The sequence below is a fragment of the Callorhinus ursinus genome, unplaced genomic scaffold (assembly GCF_003265705.2).
Source record: "Callorhinus ursinus isolate GAN/ISIS: 27379988/994484 unplaced genomic scaffold, GSC_fseal_2.0 scaffold23, whole genome shotgun sequence".
Lineage (NCBI taxonomy): Eukaryota > Metazoa > Chordata > Mammalia > Carnivora > Otariidae > Callorhinus > Callorhinus ursinus.
This window is the reverse complement of record NW_027397085.1, coordinates 5,917,475-5,935,828: the sequence shown is the minus strand read 5'-3', so window position 1 is coordinate 5,935,828 and position 18,354 is coordinate 5,917,475. Positions and strand designations below refer to the sequence as shown.

The 18,354-nt window shown below is 39.5% G+C and overlaps 1 protein-coding gene and 1 pseudogene across 6 annotated transcripts in view; one reads left to right on the top strand and one right to left on the bottom strand.

The window, feature by feature from the left end:
* ARHGEF28 (Rho guanine nucleotide exchange factor 28) overlaps positions 1 to 18,354 on the top strand; it is a 324,502-nt gene that overhangs the window by 95,140 nt on the left and 211,008 nt on the right. The gene's annotated exons all lie outside the window — the stretch shown is intronic.
* On the bottom strand, positions 10,950 to 11,198 carry LOC112839629 (cytochrome c oxidase subunit NDUFA4 pseudogene; annotated as a pseudogene).

Genomic DNA, 18,354 nt, shown 5'->3' with positions numbered 1-18,354 from the left:
ACCCAATCTACTTTCACCTTGGGGAAATTAAATTTAATAACTATGAAGACCCTACTGCATTTGTGAGAAGAGCTGCCCTAATCCCCTAGAAGTGATAATTCTGCCTGATGTGTTGTGAATAGCCTGGGAGTTTCTATTGCAACTTCCATTGTCTGGGATGGTTATTGGCTAAAATGTTTTTGTTGTGCTGTTTTTATTTTATAGAGCCATTATGCTGACTCATGCTTTGCTTATGAATGTTAGTAACAACAGCTGTGAGCATTGCTTTTATAGATCCACATTGAGATCCTGCCTAGTTCTGAGGTTCTAACAAACATCTGGCCCCACCACCTTGCTGAGGGTCTGCTGACTCAAACTCCTAGCAGGAAGTGGGTCTTGTCCAGGTCATGGAATGAGTGCTTACGTTAGAGCAATCCAATTCTATGTCCTGTGCTTTTCCTCAGCTCTGGGACTTATTTGGTTTTGTTCTTCATCTACCATGTGTTCTAAAACATAATTCTAAGCATCATGAACTTCTAGTATTATTTATTTTCCAGCTTTATTGAGATATAATAATCTTAATAAATTGAGATCTTAATAAATGTTATATAACATATGTTAAATAATATACATAAAATCTGAGTAAATTGTTTCAATTGACATGTAACATTGTAAGTTTAAGGTATACAATGTGCTGATTTGCTACACTTAAATATTGAGAAATGGGTTACCGCTGTGGCGTTAGTTAACAGCTCCATCACCTCACAAAATTACCAGTTCTTATTTTATTTATTTATTTTTTTATTAACATATAATGTATTATTGTTTCAGGGGTACAGGTCTGTGATTCATCAGTCTTATGCAATTCACAGCACTCACCATAGCACATACCCTCCCCAATGTCCATCACCCAGCCACCCCATCCTTCCCATCTCCCCCTCCACTCCAGCAACCCTCAGTTTCCTGAGATTAAGAGGCTCTTATGGTTTGTCTCCCTCTCTGGTTTCATCTTGTTTCATTTTTCCCTCCCTTCCCCTATGATCCTCTGTCTTGTTTCTCAAATTCCTCATATCAGTGAGATCATATGATACTTGTCTTTCTCTGATTGACTTGTTTCACTTGGCCTAATACTCTCTAGTTCCATCCACGTCCTTGCAAATGGCAAGATTTCATATTTTTTGATGGCTGCATAATATTCCATTGTATATGTAGACCACATCTTCTTTATCCATTCATCTGTTGATGGACATCTAGGCTCTTTCCATAGTTTGGCTATTGTGGACATTGCTGCTATAAACATTGGGGTGCACGTGCCCCTTCGGATCACTACATTTGTATCTTTGGGATAAATACCCAGTAGTGCATTTGCTGGGTCATAGGGTAGCTCTATTTTCAACTTCTTGAGGAACCTCCATACTGTTTTCCAGAGTGGCTGCACCAGCTTGCATTCCCATCAACAGTGTAGGAGGATTCCCCTTTTTCCGCGTCCTTGCCAACATCTGTCATTTCCTGACTTGTTAATTTTAGCCATTCTAACTGGTGTGAGGTGGTATCTCATTAAGGTTTGGATTTGCATTTCCCTGATGCCGAGCGATGTTGAGCACTTTTTCGTGTGTCTGTTGGCCATTTGGATGTCTTCTTTGCAGAAATGTCTCTTCCTGTCTTCTGTCCATTTCTTGACTGGATTATTTGTTCTTTGGGTGTTGAGTTTGATAAATTCATTTTAGATTTTGGATACTAGCCCTTTATCTGATATGTCATTTGCAAATATCTTCTCCCATTCTGTCGGTTGTCTTTTGGTTTTGTTGACTGTTTCCTGTGCAGAAGTTCTTATCTTGATGAAGTCCCAATAGTTCATTTTTGCCCTTGTTTCCCTTGCCTTTGGCGATGTGTCTAGGAAGAAGTTGCTGCAGCCGAGGTCAAAGAGGTTTCTGCCTGTGTTCTCCTTAAGGATTTTGATGGATTCCGATCTCACATTTCGGTCTTTCATCCATTTTGAGTCTATTTTTGTGTGGTCCAGTTTCATTCTTCTGCATGTCCAATTTTCCCAACACCATTTGTTGAAGGGACTGTCTTTTTTCCATCTTTCCTGCTTTGTTGAAGATGAGTTGACCATAGAGTTGAGGGTCCATTTCTGGGCTCTCTATTCTGTTCCATTGATCTATGTGTCTGTTTTTGTGCCAGTACCATAATAAAATTACCAGTTCTTTATGGTGGTGAGAACATTTAAAATATGGTCTTAATACTGTATTATATGCAAAAGTTGCTAACTGTAATCACTGTTCATTAGGTCCCTCTAACTTATGCATCTTATAATAAAAGTTTGTACCCTTAACCCAAAATTTTCCCATTTTCCCCATGCTCCAGCCCAGGGTAACCACCATTCTACCCTTTGTTTCTACGAGTTTGGCTTTTTTAGGTTCTGCGTGTAAGTGAGATCAGACAATATTTGTCTCTTTGACTTATTTCACCGAGCATAATGCCCTCAAGGTCCATCCATGTTTTTGCAAATGGCAGGATTTCCTTTCTTATCGCTGAATAATGTTCCATTGTATATTTACCATATCTTCTTTATCCGTTTATCTGACAGACACTTACATAGTTTCTATATCTTGGATTGTTGTAAGTTTTTGTAAATAATGCTGCAGTGACCATGTTCATGTCCTATTAAACTCTCACTTCATTAATGAAAGCTGACTTATCTATGAAAATCACTCATTTTTATTAAATCATTGATAACCATTGAACTCTGAACTTACTGGAAATCCTTTCCTCTTCTCAATCTGCTTTATACAGCATAGACTGCTATTTTCCTTGCCTTAGGAACTAACATTCTAAAAAATAAAATTTAACATAAAAGCCTGGTTATTTTGTCTTAGAAGTTCTCTTTTTATATGATAGGCCATTTATGGAACAGACCAAATGGAACCCCATATAATTTTTTTCCATTTTTACTTTGTAAAACCTTTTTATTTGGAAATATTTTTTAGACTGAAGAATTGAGTTCTTGTATATACTTCACCATACTTTCTGTAATGTTAACATCATATATAACTGTGGTACAAATATCAGAAATTTGAAATGGATTGGGACAATAGCAATAACTAAGCTGCAGAACTTAATTGGATTTTCAGTTTTCCCACTGTTGTCCATTTTCTCTTCCAGGACCCCATCCAGGACACCACATTACATTTAGTTGGGAAGAACTGGTGTCTACCAAACTGTGATAGTTCCTAAGTGTTGTTTTTTACGCCCTTGACAGTTGTGAGGAATAGTGGCCAGATACTTTGAGAATGTCTTTCAGTTTAGTTTTTTTTTTTTTTTTTTTTTTTTTATGTTTTCTCATGATTAGGCTAAGGCTTTAGATTTTTGAGAAGGATATCACAGAGGTGAAGTACCTTCTCATTGCATGGTACCAGGAGGTACCTGACAACAATATGTCGAATTACAGGTGATGTTAATTTAAATCACTTGGTTAGGGTAGTGTCTTCTAGGATTCTCCACAGTAAAGTTACTATTTTTTTCTAATTTTATATTCTATCTGTTAGAAGTGAATCACTAAGATCAGCCACACTCAAAGGAAAGCCGAATTAAGTTCAGAATTTATGGGTATATGTTAAAATCAGTACAGTAATTAATATATATTTTATGGGAGAGATTTTAGATGATTTCAAAATCAACAACATAATTTGTAAGGCCCAAAACAAAGTGTGGTGCCCCATGTTCAAAATTATTAGAAAATTTCAAGATGGAAGCAGCAGAGAAGAAACCAACTGTGAGCCCTTCTGAGCATGGAAGACTGCACAACTGCTCAGGTTGCATGCCCAAAAGAATGGTCCTGGGATTATTCAATAGCCTGTTGGTCCTTAACTTGCCCACTAATTATAGCATTCATTCATGGATCTTCCCCTAGAAATGATTACTGTGGTGTTTGAATAGCAACTTTCTTTTTCTCTTGTTCCTTCTATATTGATTGGAATTCCTATGTAAGGAGGTCCATATCATATGGACTCCTGGATATTTATTTTATTCTTTGCATTATAACAACATACTCTTATTTGCTCAGGTTATTTCAGCTTTAGACATTGAGCGCTCTTTCAGATTGACTCCTCTGTCTCTTTGAAATGCTTCTATCTGCTTTTGTTGTTGGAAACAACTTCTTTGGTATCACAAGAGGCTTCATGTTGCTCGTGTATTTTCCCTGACTCAGCCATTTCCCCCAAGGATCCTTGTTTCCTTTTTACTGGATGATGGGATATAGAAAACAGGATCTGGGTGCTGCGTGCGCTCCTTGCCACTGGAGTGTCACTGCTCCTAGGCTCTCGGAGTGGGTAGAACTTGGAAATGTATGTATATACACTAATCCATTGTGTAAACTTACCTGTGTTTTTATGTTTCCCTCTCTGTATTTATGAAAAGAAACATGAACTTCTTTGACTCCAGTCTAGCACCACAAAGTTAGCTCTAGTATTCACCCTTTAATTGTAGCTCTTATCTTTCACAGTGAGAAACTTGGGTCTTTTTAACTACACACATTTACTCATTTTTCTTAGTGCATTTGTAATTGTTAATCTGTACTCCTGTGAGACTGAATTTACCAGCTAGACTTTAGTGTTTCTATCCAATGTAGTCTGTTCTTTATCACTGACTAGTTTTTATTATCAGTGGATGTTGAACTTGGTTAAACCTTATCTTAATAGATGTACAAAAAGTGTATTCTTCTGTAGTCTGTTAACATGGTGAATTACATTGATATTTGAATGTTGAGCCAGTCTTAAATTCCTGAGATAAACTCCACTTGGTTGTGCCATGTTAACCTTTTTATGTGTCGCTGGACTTAATTTCCTAATACTTGTTGGTTTTTTCCCTATGTTCATGAGGAACACTGGTCTGTAGTTTTTTTCTCATAATGCCTTTGTCAGGATTCAGCAGTAGTGGAATTCCTTTTTCACCTGAAGAAAGATTCCATATATGGAATTTTTTCTTTTTGTTGATATAAAATGAGGTAGTAAAATGATAAAAAAAAAATACAGTGAAACTACAAGTAAGTCTTTTTTGACTGAAGTGGAAGTGAAGATCTCTTGATCCTTGTTCACCTTTCTCTGTTTCCTGGTGAGATGGATGCTTTCTTCTCCCCTCCATATGTGACTTGATACCTACAGTGTACTCCAGGGCCAGTGCCAGTTTCTGTCTTGTTGCTGAGGCTGTGCCAAAGGTTCCAGCAAGCCTGGGCTCAATTTGCATAGAATTTTGCATGCATGTTAACGAGTGGAGGGAAATGGGGAAAAAAGTATTTGGAACAGGCCCAAAGTTCAGTGAACTTTTCCCTTGAAATTATCAGCATGCTTCTATTATACACAGAACAATAGAAAAGTCCTCATTAGACTAGCAGAACTGAGGCATATTCCCACTACTTGCATTCCAGGCTCTTAATCTAGTTCATGAATTACCCTTCTTTCATTCTCTTGGAGGAGAAATGGAAGGAAATCGATTGTAGGATAAGACCAACTTTGTTCTGAATTTGGAGTTTACTACATTGATTTATGAAGTATAATTACTGAAATATAAATATAGTGAACATTTGTTGAGAGGGGTTCCTTTAGTCACTATTTATTGTGCTTTTCCCAAATACCTCATTCCACTTGTACTTGCAAATGGGGGAGATGCCACAGTCCAAAGAAAACAAAATTACTATATGAAATACAAATTTTAATGCAAATGCCGTATTTGATGAGGCACAGTTATTGTGAAAAACTTCTTACCTTCCCCACAAAGGCTGTTTTTAGGTCTGTATGGAAAACTTATTTCCCAAGATCCAGACTGGTGGAAACTATTACACAGGCAAATTCTAGGGAATCATTTCAAGCATATTCTCAAATGCAGCTAGCCATTCTCCTGGGCCTCTCTTGGTCTTTTTATCTTTCTGTCTTCATAATTGCTTTGTAAAATTCTTTGTTTTCATTCATCCCACCCCTCCAAGCTGTTGATGTCGTGTTGACACAGGGCTAAGTGTCAAATCGTAGATGCTGTAGTTTCTTGCTGATATGACTTACCTTTGCCTCTTGGAACAAGTGAGGGTTGATTTGGGGGCAGGGAGTGGTCGGGCAAGGGCACAGGAAGAGGAAATTGAGTCACTAGTGTCTTTCTGGGCCTGTTGATTGGATTCTGGAACAGACAGAAACATCTAGTAGAACTATTTGAGAAGTGATATTGACCTGTTGTGAACATCACCACTCTTAGAAGTCTGGAGAGAGGAGCCATGATGGTGTTTTGAAGGAGGGGACAGTCATCCAAGGGTTTGGTCATAGTGAATACTTCTTAGATTTGTAAGATGGACTTTTGTAACTGGGTGGCCATAGACATTTTCATGGTAAATAAAATATTTTTGGTTCTTATCTTGATGGAATACAGAGTAGTAATATATGCACATTCCAGGTTGATGTATTCCTTCTTCTGTTTGGCATTATTTGTCTTGCCTTGAGTAGGTGTGTGTGCACATGTGCAAAATTTGAAATGGCAAATGGATGTCCTTAAGGAGAAATTTATGTCATTATTTCCTCACCAGGGAAAATGAAAGAAAGAACAAAGCTGAGAATAACCTGGATTTTAGATTTAGTAAGTGGCATGAACTGGGAGATACAGGTGACCCAGTTGTACCATGTTAGCATTTTAACGTCAAGGAAGTAATTTAACTTCCCTGTGTCTTGGTCCTCATAAATAGAGTGAGGGGATTAGGTACTTGGCCTTATAAAATGCCTGCATCATTAACTAGCACATAGTTAATTATCATCATCATCATCATCATCTCTTGAACCAGATAGAAAATGGAGGCACGGCTTGAAGAAGGACAAAGTCAGCCTCTGAGTTTGGGAATTACGATATAGTGAGGTAGGAATGCAGGACGTCGGCTTTCTCACTTGGAAACCAGCAGAGATTTTTGATTCACATGTTGAAGGTGTGAAGAGAAATGACACCAGAGCTAGACATGTCCTTTTCCGGGAGGCACTGAGGAAAATCACTGGGCATTGAAATGTGTCCAGTGATAATTCTTCTGTTGTCAGAATAAAATGCCAGGGAAGTCCAAGATCAAAGGAGATAATATGTACAAAAGCATATTTTGAGGATATTCTTTGTTTGCTTTATCATCAGTATGATGATACCTTCATCAGCACACCTTCTGGGCCATACGTTTATCTTTGTGTTTATGTACCTGTATCATTTAGATAAATTCACATGGAGTCACATGCACAAATCCTTTTTTTTTTTTTTAAGATTTTATTTATTTAAGAGAGAGAGAGCATAAGCAGGGGGAAGGGCAGAGGGAGAAGCAGACTCCCCACTAAGCGGGTAGCCCAAAGTGGGCCTCCATCCCAGGACCCTGGGATCATGACCCAAGCCAAAGGTGGACACTTAGCCAACTGAGCCACCCAGGCGCCCCAATACATGCATATTTCTAAAGTTTTACAAAAACCTGTTTCTATTATCATCACCCAAATCAAGGTAGAGAACACTGTCTAGCACACTTGTGTGCCCCCTCCCAGTTGTTACCTACCCCAGAGATAAATGCTGTTTGGATTATCATCATAGATTGGCTTCATGAAGTAAGAGATTTTAACTGAATATTTTCTTCCTAACATGTTAGTATTGAGAAAATAAAAACAAAACACAAAAATGTTTAGCTGAACAATAGCCAAACTGTGGAAAGAGACTAGATGTCCATCAACAGATGAATGGATAAAGAAGATGTGGTATACATACACAATGGAATATTATGCAGCCATCAAAAAATGAAATCTTGCCATTTGCAATGACATGGATGGAACTAGAGGGTATTATGCTAAGCGAAATAAGTCAATCAGAGAAAGACAAGTATCATATGATCTCACTGATAGGAGGAATTTGAGAAACAAGACAGAGGATCATAGGGGAAGGGAGGGAAAAATGAAACAAGATGAAACCAGAGAGGGAGACAAACCATAAGAGCCTCTTAATCTCAGGAAACAAACTGAGGGTTGCTGGAGTGGTGGGGGGTAGGAGGGATGGGGTGGCTGGGTGATGGACATTGTGGGGATCGTATGTGCTATGGTGAGTGCTGTGAATTGTGTAAGACTGATGAATCACAGACCTGTAGCCCTGAAACAAATAATACATTATGTGTTAATAAAAAAGGAAACTAAAAAAAATGTTTAGCTGAGACAGAAAAGAGTGAGTTCTCCGATTATATTTACTTACAATTAACTTCCTCCTTATACAAAGTAAATGCTTGTTCATAAGGTTAACTCATTTCTTACCACTCCTGTGAAAACACTTCTCCCATTGTGTGGGTCAGGCTACAGTACTCTGATTTAGGCAAAATAGAAAGTAATTGGAAGATGGCTGGAAACCCAACTCAAAAGAGCGAGGAACCACAGTCAAAGTCTTGTCTTGTCGCCAGTGGAATCTGGGTTTGGTGCTGCTGCTGGACTGTGTGGCTGATTCCCTTTGCAGTCACCCCTGCTCATGCCATGAACAATCTCTCTGACCTCTGGGTCTTTATGTCACTCACCCCAAATTTAGAATCTGAAATGGGACATGATGAGCTAACCCTAGGACATATAACTGCCAAAGACCAGTGTAGGAAATGTCCATTTTTATATTGTGAGGTAGGGTCTCGCCTGCCACGAAGACCTAAATAATGGATGATTTGCTAAAAAAAGGAAGAGGTTTGGATGTCATTCAGACAAAAAAGAAACCGAGCAAAACCAAAAAGGCAAACTGTCTACAGTACCTCAAATTTGACTTCTGTTATTTTAAAGCCTTTATTTCCTGCAAAAAGAAATTTTATCTAGAGGTCACAGCACATCTAAAGTATTAGGTGTTAAGTAGCAGATTCCATGTACCTTCAGGACAGAGCACTATTATCTCAATATGGTATTCACTTGTGTGGGGGAACTATTAACAGAGCTCTGAATACTTCTCTCCTAGGAGTAATGCCTTGAGTTTTCAAGTAAAATTGTCTAGGTGTCATTTGTCTTGCATAGAAATATGCTGGCATTTAAAGAAATCTTCCCCTGTCCTGTAACTGAGTGGTGACATGTGCTAATCATAGTTGCCTCTTGATGTGTTTGGATGGTATCAGCTACCAGGACTCAATAGAGGGGCAAACAAAGATGAGGTGTTGCCACCTTCATTTATTACAAAGAGGGAGGAGGATAATCTCTTCTGATATAAACTACAGGCTTATTTTGGAATGAAGGCTCATCATTTAATTCACTGCCTTTTATAAGTTAAACATGATTAAGAGGAGGGCTGTTTTGGGGTGTTTTTGTTTTTAATGACAAGCTGTGATGAACCAGGCACCTTTGATCCCTTAACGTGCTCACATAAACAGTTATAGCTCTCAATCAAGAATTGTTGGTTTCTTCGCTTTGGTGGCAAGTCTTGAGAATTCTGTGACAATTATGAGTATAGTGGCTATGTCATTGTACACTATTTTGAGCGCTAAGGGCCTGTTTGGAGATCCAGCGTTGTTCTTTCTCATGTTTTTGTAGTAGGAGTCTCCATGGTTATCCAAACTGTTGTCTGGATTTTGCTTGTATTTATTTTGTTTGAACCAAGTTGGGGTTGGTAATACTTACTACTGATGTAATGAGTTGGACTACTTAGCAGTGGGGTCCTGTTCACCCAGTGTTGCTGGCCGTCTCTCTGTCCCTTCCACCCTTCCCAGTGATGGCAATCATGCGCCTGCATTTATTTCAGTTCTCTTTGTTATGGAAACACCATTGCTCTCCTAACTGGCCAACCCCAGCCGTTGCAGGTTCTTGGTTATGCTCTTGAAACTTTTCCAGAGTGCTTGTTTTTCAGCCCTGTCCATAGTTGCATCATGGCTTCATTATGAACATAATTTGAAGGACTGTTTGATGGCTTTAGAGAAATTGTCTGCTTCAGCTAAGTTAATTCAGCTTAAAATATTAAATATTTCTTAATATTAGGGGAAAAATCTGAATTCTAATCATGAATAATTATAAAGCCAATGTTGAGGATGTAAAACTTATTACTAAAAGATACTCTATACTTCCTGTGCTCAGAATTTCTAAATGTTTCCCACTATAAAAAGCACACTGTTGTTGTTACGAATGACCTGTTCATATACCTTAAGTATATTCTTTATTTGGACAGTCAGTGAATCTAGAACATTTATTGAGACAGAGGATGCCGAATGAGGTGTAAGAAAAAAACCCAAAACAACAACAAAAAATCACTGAAAAATTAACCCAAGCAGATGTAAATGAACATAAAGGGACTGCATATTCATAGTTTGTAGTTCTACTCAACTTTGAAAGTGCAGGCCGATTTTCACATTAATGTGATAGATTATTTGTTGTGCTTGATTTGTCCCCATCCTGGATCCTAGCTGAAGGTGTTTTTTTAATTTTTTTGTTTTCTTTTAGGGTGAGAAGCCTTACTTTATTTATTTAATCCTGGTATAATTAACATACAGTGTTTTATTAGTTTCAGGTGTACAATATAATGATTTGATGGTTCTATACATTACTCAGAGCTCATCATTACAAGTACACTCCTTAATTCCCATCACCTATTTCACCCATCCCCCCACCCACCTCCCTGCTGGTAACCACCATTTTGTTCTCTATACTCAAGACTCTGCTTTTTGTCTTTTTCCTTTGTTCATTTGTTCTGCTTCTTAAATTTCATATATGAGTGAGATCATACAGTATTTGTCTTTCTCTGACTCACTTAATTCACTTAGCATTATACCCTTTAGATCCATTCATATTGTTGCAAATGGCAAGATTTCATTCCTTTTTTTCAAGTTTCAGATAGTTATTAATCAGTGTAAACCCCCAACACAATATACCAACACGATTTTGTGCATTCAAAGGGGAAATAAGTCCTGGATAAGTGGAACGCTATGCAGATGTCTTCTGGAAGACCTTCATTCTAAGCAGCTTTGTAGTGAAACATTCCATTTAGAAGTCTGAACCTTCTTTCTTCAGTTTGCTGAAATCCCCATTCACTGAGTAGATCTGGTATTGACCATTGGGACCCAGTTTGTTCCAAGGTCCTGGGTTATTCTTTCTGCCTCAGCTGACATCTGGATTGGACAGTGCCAGGTGTAAGACATACAGTACAACTCCAGTACCTCCTCCTTCAATAAATATGCATAGCGGGATCAAGCTTGGATGCTTCTTGGCCTCCCCCAAGATGTGGCTTAACATGGTTGTTGTAGAGGCCTCAGATCCAGAAGGAGAAAAGATCAAATCTGCGAGGCCCACCACTAAGTAGTTCCTATACCGAGGATCAATTTCCTCCTCTTTTAGGGTTGAGTAAACTTTATTGTATATATACACCACATCTTTGTTATCCATTCGTCTATGGATGGACACATGGGTTGCTTCCATATTTTGGCTATTGTTTTTGTATTCTTTGTGTTAATACCCTGTAGTGTGATTACTGGATCATATGGTAATTCTCTTTTTAAGTTTTTGAAGAAGCTCCATGCTGTCTTCCACGATGGCTGTACCAGTTTGCTTTCCCACCAGCAGTGCTTGAGGGTTCTTATTTTTTTTTCCACATCCTCGCCCACACTTGTTCTTTTTTGTTTTTGATTTTAGTCATTTTGACAGGTATGAGGGGATGGATCTCATTATAGTTTTGATTTGCATTTCCCTGATTATTAGTGGTGTTGAGCATCTTTTCAGCCTTAGGTGCTTTGCCCCTTCTCCCTTCCTTTCTTGGTCACCTGACAAATTTTCTGGGAATCTGCCCTGTTAAGCTGCTTATGTCATTTGGATTGCAGACTTCCTTATTTCCCTGTTGTCGTTAATCTTGTCCTCTTTACAGGGTGGTTAATCTCCCTGCTCTCTTTCCTATAGCTGTCTTTCTGGGTTTCTGCCTTTCCCTTTCTGGGAAATCTCTTTATTAGAATATCAACCTGGTATTTGAGAAAACTGAAATGACAACAATAACTTAGGTTGTGTACAATATAAGCACAACACTGGAAAGTAGAAAGTGGTCATGGTCATGTTTTTATTCATCATTGAATGTTTATTCGTTACCACTTTTGGTAATGAGAGTAGAAGTTTGAGTGCCAACTGAATGTCAGGTATTGCCCTGAGTGCTGGAAATTCAAAAAGAAGAGAGCTTTTAGCTTTCTGGGCTGAGATGTGGTAGAAGGAAAGATAAACCATAATTATCATGTGTCAGCATGTGAAAGGATGCTATTTTTAAGTTTACTGTTGTATTAATTAGAGCAGCAAAGAACTATTGTTGTGGGTCATGGAAATGATACTGTTATATTGGAAATAGTGTTAATTAAAATGGAATTTTTCTATATACTAGTTAGGAAGAGTTTAGATCTCCTCAAGCTATATTCCAGAAGAAATAGAGTTTGTTCACTTAATTTTAAGAAAGCGGTGTTCTCCTGCCTCCCTGTCCCCTGGGCAGTAGGAGAACACAAAATGAGTCCACTCCAGTATATGTAGTCTGATGCAATGGTATAAATAGTTCCTTTAGGTTTTGTACACTCGCTTATTTATATAAAATTCTCAGTTACTCAGATATGTGTCTTTCTCAGTTCCTTTCTGGGATGCTTTCTGCACGTATGGGGAAGGGAGTGGGGATTGGGCGTCTCCTGCCTTCATGACAGTTTTCAATGAACTTTTCTATCTTTGGGTGTTTGGCTGGTATCTGCAGCTATGTAGATTGTGGTTTGGTCTCTCTGAGCTATGTCAAGCCTGACTTGTGGTCCTCAGCTGACCTAGACTCCATCTTGCAGCTCCTGTAGACATTCTTCTGGACCTCTCCAGATCTTTCACACCCTCCATCCAGTGCATGGCCTACGACATCACTCTTGTAATCTCTGCAGTGGGTTATCTTTTTGCTAGCCAGGCCTATTGCCTCTCAACTCACTTCTGTCTACTTCCTCCTTAGGAGTGCACAGGAACGTCTGGTCCCATCCACACCATACCAGAACTCAAAGTGGCTATACCATAGGTCAAATGTTACTTTCACTCTTGGAGTGTCCTGTAATTTATCTGACACCTCTCCTATGCTAGGACCAAAAATCAGAAGGGAGATGAGGGCTCACATGTGTCACCACCCACCTCTCCTTATACCCCCTGATCCCAGAGGGGGTGAATTTTAGGCTTTCTGCTCTCATAGGTTCTTTCTCTTCTAGGGTAGCAAGTGTGATCCCTAGCCTTAATAAGAAGCAGCTTTGTCTTTCATAGAAGACACCATAATCTGTATTTTTCAAGTTCTATTCTTTTTTTTTTTTTTAAAGATTTTATTTATTTATTTGACAGAGAGAGACACAGCGAGAGAGGGAACACAAGCAGGAGGAGTGGGAGAGGGAGAAGCAGGCTTCCCACTGAGCAGGGAGCCCGATGCGGGGCTCAATCCCAGGACCCTGGGATCATGACCTGAGCCGAAGGCAGACGCTTAACGACTGAGCCACCCAGGCGCCCCTCAAGTTCTATTCTTGATAAAGCCGAATTTTCCAGCCCATTGTCCTGACATAAAATCATATTTTCAATGTCAGAAGCAGATAGTTCTCTTTTGTTTTCTGCTGTAACAATGCTAAAATGCCCTCTCTCCTCAGTATAACCTTCCAGAGCCCCAAGGCTTCAGGCTGACATGAGAAAGATGACATGCTTAAATTGAGTGTGTGTGTGTGTGTGTGTGTGTGTGTGTGTGTGTATGTATTGAGAGTGGTGGAGGAATCACTATTTTTCAAAAGTATTACCCTTGTCATACTAGGTATCAGTCACTAAGTAACTTCCTTTGCAAGTTGAAAAACACAGGTATCACATCCATAGTGGGTACATGTTCCTAGAAACAAAGCCCTGTGTTGTACGTTTATAATGAAAACCTCAATAACAAAGGCAAATTTTATTCTTTTTTTTTAAGATTTTATTTATTTATTTGACAGAGAGAGAGAGAACAAGCAGGAGGAGCAACAGAGGGAGAGGGAGAAGCAGGCTCCCCTTCAGAGCAGGGAGCCTGATGTGGGACTCGATCCCAGGACCCTGAGATCATGACCTGAGCCAAAGGCAGATGCCTAACCAACTGAGCCACCCAGGTGCCCTAGGCAAATTATATTTACATAGGAACAAAATATTAACTGGGGATTATATTCCTAAGTACTGGATGTGACTCGTTGCCAGGTGTCATTGAAGGAAAGCCCCAGACTACCAGGCAATAGGGAAGAAGTACCAGCAGAAGAATGGACAGCTGTAGGTGCTCATATTAATCCTGTCTGTTGGACCGTATGCCTCAGGGGCAGATGGGTTAAACTAAGAATGTGTTGTTGTAAAAGACGAATGAGTTAATGTATGTTATTTTGAATCTGGCAGTTGCCTTAAATATGAAGTAGGAATATTGAAAATAATGCAAATATGCTTTTTCTGTTGTCCTTTTTGATTATAGAGATCATTTAATAATCATGGTCTTTCACGGGTAAGAGTAAATGACTCCATGCATAGACATGACAGGTGGTTCCTGGAGGCAGCACATTCTTCTTTTGGATGGATTGAATCAATGATGAGAGCTTGCAAAGCTAAGGTGGTTCAAATCGGACAGAGCAAGTGATGGGAAAGGAGGGGACCGGAGAACTTCAAGGAATGAGGGTCATAAGAGTTAGAGAGGTCACATAAGTTGGCATTTGGCTGTTACGATGTCACTGGGGGCTTTTATCTAGGAGTTGGACGTGTGGTAGGATGTTGGCTGGATTGTAGTGACCTAGAAGGGGTGATGGGGATGACAGAACTTGATGATCACCGGAAGGAGTGAGGGGATACAAGATGAAGGAAGAAGTTGACCCTAAAATGGCATTGGACTTGGACATGTTGATAATCTCATTACGGTCTCATTACAGTGCCAGTCGGAGTGCAAGAGGAGGAAGATGAATGATGGGTGGGATGGTAAAACCTGATGAGCTGGGAGTGAACGCATAGGTGGAGTTTGAAGAGAGTTGTCCTCTGAGACTTGAAAGTGCATTAGGGCCACAGGCTGGACCAAGGTTCTGGTCCACACCTTCCAACCCATTCCTTGTTCTTCCTTCTGACCAGCTTCTTACAAATGGCACATACATATCTCAAAGTGGACATCCAAGAAAACGAAAGTGTCACCTACACCAAAATTAAGCAAACATTGTCACTTTGCTGACCATGTTAGGATTTGAAGAACCTTTGGGGGAATTTGAAAGACCCATGCCTTTGAAAATAGCAGCTTTAGGGGCGCCTGGGTGGCTCAGTCCTTAAGCATCTGCCTTCAGCTCAGGTCATGATCCCAGGGTCATGGGATCGAGCCCCGCATCAGGCTCCCTGCTTGGAGGGAAGCCTGCTTCTCCCTCTCCCACTCCCCTTGCTTGTGTTTCCTTTCTCGCTGTGTCTCTCTCTGTCAAAAAAATAAATAAAAATCTTTAAAAAAATAGCAGTTTTATATAAAATGTGGTGGTTCTCCATTTTCCCCAAAACAGGAGGCTTGAACTCATATTAATCATTAGCTTTAAAATAGATATTAGAACATTTCTTAAATTCTCACTGAGGTCTTTGTTTTGAGAACCTGGAGAGCAGGAAACTGCTGAATCTGGACTGCTTTGCTTTTTCTTTCTCCCTTGGGCTGTGAAGGGCAAGGAAAGCCACAGGGCTGTCCCTCACAGTGTGCAAGGGAACATGGGGGCCCTGGGGTGTGAAATGAGATGCAGTCCCTTGCCTCAGTGTCTATGAAGAGTCTATATAATACCAGCTTCAGGGTTTTGTGGATACCCCTTGGCCAAAGACTTCCTTCTCTAAACCCCAGGGAGTCACTGCTGACACCAACCTGTCCTGTCGAATCCAGAAAACGAGTTGATGCAATCCTTGAAAAGTGAAGTAAAATCATTACTTAGATCCTGTTGAAGGTGCAGAGAGGGACAAATCTAAAATGTTCAAAGTGCCTGTGGGTTTGGTCTGTTGGTCAATGACTTTAGGTTTATTTCCCTCCAGAAGGTACTTCTACTTGAGCGCTGTGGGGGCCTTTTTTAAAATGAGCCTGAATTTGGCTTACCTGGCTAGTTTTCATTTGGCTTTTAATTTTGAAATGCCCATTTTAAAGACTTTATTTATATTTATTAGTAGTGTCTTTTTTTTTTTTCTTTTTTTAAACCAGGGAGCCTTTTGCATGGAAACTATTGAGGAAACTTCGTCCCATCTGTTTGTATATGCCTTGTCTGAGATGTCCTCGGTGTAAAAGGCTTAGAAACAATTCTGTCATGTGTCCTATGCTGGCCCCACCCTAACCTGGAAAATTTTCTGCAGACCTAGACACTTAGTCAATGTTTAATGGTCATATCTGAAAGCCGGTCAGTTATGGACTTTTGCAGCTATTCACTGCTAGTTGAGAAATAATTAAGCAGGAACCTACAGATCTGTCCAGCATATGTGGACTCAGAGATAGAAAAGCTTGCTTCTCTGCTGGACTGTTTCGTAGACTAAGCAAAAAGATTCATTGTGAATGTATAACAAAAGCTTTTCAGAAAGGAGAGAGGGCGAGAGATAATTAATATTCTTGAACATCCACTACATACCAGACACTGTGCTCGCTGTTTTGTAAACCTTTTATCTAATTCCCATGACTTACCCAGTGTGGTTAGTATGGTTTTTTCCTCTCAAAGGCTCAGAGAGATTATAAATGATGTGTCCAAAGTTGCACAGCTATTAAATGGATTCCCTGGGACCATCAGACTGGAATGACTCCATAAGTATGTGGAGGGGATGAATAAAACACAGGGGCCCAGCTCTCTTGACCTGCAGCTCAAGCAAGTTGCCATGTTACCATTTCGTCTCTCACCTTGTATTTTTCAAAAGGTACAATGCTTTATTTTTTAGGAAGACCCACTTTGAGTAGGACGTGAAAATAATGGATGTGAATTTTCTTGCTTTCATTTATTATTGGACATTTGGTTACTAATTTAAACCTGACAGTGCTACTCCTGACAAATTCAATTTCCAGAAAAGCCCTGACAAGAAACAGACAGGTATTTTATGGTAAATCCCTGTTCAGAGACCATGAACGTGATGGTTAATGTGTGTGTACGTATATATGTTTATATATAAACAGGGCTAACTGAGTTCTAAAGTAGCCGTTCTTTGGTGGTCTGGTTTAATGAACAGATTAGGTTAATCTCTCTTGTTTAATGTAGATAGCCCTTTTAAGGCCTTAAAAATAATCTCCTAATTAGCCCATTCTCTTTCTTTTTTTTTTTTTGTTTTGTTTTCTAAGTTTAGTTTTGAAGTCTTAGCCCATTCTCTTTCAAGAATATTAGTTTGCTACATATTTTAAGAAAAAAGAAAAAGAAGAAGATAACAGGAGAGGAAGAAAAGGGGAGTATGTCAGAGGGGGAGACGAACCATGAGAGATGATGGACTCTGAAAAACAAACTGAGGGTTCTGGAGGGGAGGCGGGGAGGGGGATGGGTTATCCTGGTGATGGGTATTGAGGAGGGCACGTTCTGCATGGAGCACTGGGTGTTATGAACAAACAATGAATCATGGAACACTGCACCAAAAACTAATGATGTAATATATGGTGATTAACATAATAAAAAAAAAAGAATATTAGTTTGCTAGTCTGTTTTTTACATATTAGGAGATTTCTTTTTTTTTTTTTAAGATTTCTTTATTTGAGAGAGAGACAGGGACAGAGCATGAGCGGGGGGGGGGAGGGGCAGGCAGCAGAAGAAGGGGAGGGACAAACAGACCCCCACTGAGCAGGGACCCTGATGCGGGCTTGATCCCAGGAGCCCAGGATCATGACCCAAGCCCAAGGCAGACGCTCAACCGACTGAGCCACCCAGGCGCCTGATATATTTCACTCCATAGTTTAATTTAAGAAGGTTTTGCATTATTTTTGAAGTGTTCAGGAAAGAGATTAATGTTATTGTTGTCCAGTAATAATTTCTGTTCCTGTCTTAGGCCACTTTACTCCCTTATCTTCTCCACAGATAAAAGAATAGGTGTCACTCTCTTATCTTCAGAGAAAAAAGAATATTTCTTAGGAAAAAGAATTCTCTACTTTGTAAAAACTGGTTTTCGTATCTCTATTCTAATTAAACTCTTTTAAGCTCTTGATAAGCATCAGTTAAGACTTATTTGTATGCTCTTCTAAAGGGGGAGTTGCGGGGGGGGAGAGACCAAACAAAACAGAAAACCAGTTCCCTCACTAAGCTCAAGAGAAAGTTCCTTGTTCCCAAATCCGTTTATGAAGATAAGCCATTCTAAATCTCTTCAGACCCTTCTCAGAAGCACTTTTGTAATATCCAGAGGTGTGGAGGGCATTTTAAACCCTAAATTGAGCAAACCAAACTGGCCTGGTGACTGCTTAGTCATGCCT